The sequence below is a fragment of the Fukomys damarensis genome, unplaced genomic scaffold (assembly GCF_012274545.1).
Source record: "Fukomys damarensis isolate Sample0158 unplaced genomic scaffold, DMR_v1.0_HiC HiC_scaffold_32, whole genome shotgun sequence".
NCBI classification, from domain to species: Eukaryota; Metazoa; Chordata; class Mammalia; order Rodentia; family Bathyergidae; genus Fukomys; species Fukomys damarensis.
In genome coordinates this window covers 6,271,953-6,274,386 of record NW_022900944.1, presented here as the reverse complement: position 1 = coordinate 6,274,386, position 2,434 = coordinate 6,271,953, and the positions used below count along the sequence as shown (strand labels likewise).

At 35.2% G+C, this 2,434-nt stretch overlaps 1 pseudogene; it reads left to right on the top strand.

Moving 5' to 3' along the window:
• Window positions 1-918, top strand: part of LOC117283893 — a 4,433-nt pseudogene extending 3,515 nt beyond the window's left edge.
• Window positions 919-2,434: the final 1,516 nt, after the last annotated feature.

The following is a 2,434-nucleotide window of genomic DNA, read 5'->3' as shown; positions in this document are numbered from 1 at the left end:
GAAGGAAGGAAAAAGGAAAAAAAAAAAAAAAAAAAAAAAAAAAAAAAAAAGAGTGCTCTTTTGGGTTGCCAAGACCAGAAGTTACCTGATCCATGAGTAGGCATCCGACGTATCACAGAGGCCCTCATTAAATATCTCAACAGGACAATTTGGCCTTGGTAAAATTGCTGCATCTTTCATTTTTTAAAGATGGTAGCAAGAAATTTAGGATGATGAAAATGAATAGGAAGAACTGGATATCACACACAACAGCCTCTTCACAATGAGCAGTTATATTGAGAATTTGGGAAAATGTGTTAAGCTTGAAGTGCTGAATTTAAGCTATAATCTAATAGAAAAGCTTGAGAAAGTGGCCAACCTCTTAAAATTACAAGAACACAACTTATAACAAAATCATCAAAATAAAAGAAAAAATCTGTGTAATCTGCAAAAGCCGAACCTTGCAGGAAATGAAACTGAGCATATTCCCATAAGGCCAGGGAAGAAATTGAAATCTTTGGGAGCCCTCAATCTGAAAGATAACAAAATACCATCGCTCCAGGGTGTAAGCAAGTGGAAACCACTTCAAGATTTGACTTCTCTGATCCTAATTGAAAATCCATTTGTGACCTTTCCTTATTACCTCCTATTTATCACTTTCCACTGCATTCTCTGGAAAGTCTGGACGGTCAGCCCGGAACTGCTCAGTATTGACAGGAAGCTTTTGAGGTTTCAGTTTAGAAGAGGTAGAAAGATTGGAAAGAGACCTGGCAAAGATGATAGAAACTGAAGAGCTTAAGAACAAACAGAAAAGGTTCCTTGAGGGAATTAAAAATCAAGATAAACTAAACAAACTATTAAACCATTTCTGTGTTGCAGAAACAGAGCTGTGAGGAGCTAGAAAGTGACCTAAACCCCAAAAATGAATTGTTAAAATAGAAGTACATGGAACTAACACGAAAATGTCAGAAGCAATACGAGCTGGATAAGAATTAGCCTTTTACAAAACTGGTGCTGAATTTGAGCCACTAAATTATTATCCACCAGAGGATGCTGAAGTTGATAAAGTCCCTGATGAGAGCCCTTACACTGGCAAACCCAGATGCAAGAGAAATGTGTTTGCCACAGAGACTTACATTACCAGCCCTGCCGAGCAGTGCAGATCAAAAGGACGGAGCCAGACGGAGGGCAGCTTAGAGATGAGCATGTGAACTGGAGAGCCATTGCACCACTGCATGTACAGCTGGAACAGGAAAAAAAGTACATGCAGCAGCACGAATGTGACTGTTGGAGCTGCACGATGAACTAGAAAAAGCAGAACAAAAGTTTTAAGAGCAGCTGAAGAATTTAAACAGCTAGAGGAAGCTATACAGCAGAGAAAAGAGTGTGTAAAAGCAAAGCATCTGTGCTAATATGAAATGGAAAATAAAATGTGTTTTTCCTTTATATTTTTTTCCTTTATAAATACACAGAATTTTAAATCAGAAAAAACATAACCAAAACAATGCCCTACTCCTTACCCTGATTCACCCTTTGAAGAAAGGCAATGTCACATGCTGAATTTTCTCCATTAGTTTTCTGATATCTTCACCATTCAGGAAAAGGATGTCAGTAAATTATATAGATTTTAAATTTTTTACCTCACAGAGAACTGTCTAGATTGTTGAGTAAAATATTAATGTTTTGTTATTTCTATTTTCACATTTTTTGGTAAATAAAATTATTGGAATCGATAGAATATTAATGAGTTCTCTTATTGGAACTTGTCTGCGCTGTTTCAGACCTTTAGAGAATATTTTGTAAAAGGACAAAAATTTCAAGGCACCTTTTCACAAAGCAGAATAAGATACCAAATAATTTCTTACATTTGTATAGCATTTTTTAAAAATACCACCCATTTCTCATTCATTTTCTTGATCCTAACAACAACAAATAATGCAAATGATGGCACTGTTGAAAGATAAATTATTACAAACCTCTCCTCCTCTTTTCTTCCTCTTCGATTCTTCTGCTCCTCCTCTTCTGCCTCCTTCTTCAAACGTTTTCAAGAACTTGTACGTGGAATATGACTCAGATGTTGAATTTGTGGTCCACAGATATATTTTGATTAATAAACAAAGTTTATCATGCATGGTGCTTTTTGAAATGAAAGTTTTGCAGACTTTCATTGTTAAGAAATATCATAATATTATGTAATGCTAAAATGTTCTTCAATATTTCACAAGAGATTAAATAATATAGTCAGCACTTTATGCTTCAATTTCATCTTCAGTGAGGGCTGATGAAAAAAATTAATGCAGTTTTATATTTATAAATCGATAGTGGTATTGAAACACAATGAATGGTGTACTGTTCATCACAGAGAAGGATCAACTTGAGTCATTTGTAGAAAAACGGTTTCACTTTGAGACTATGATGCCAAATAAAGTCAAGCAGATGCACAAATTTACATACC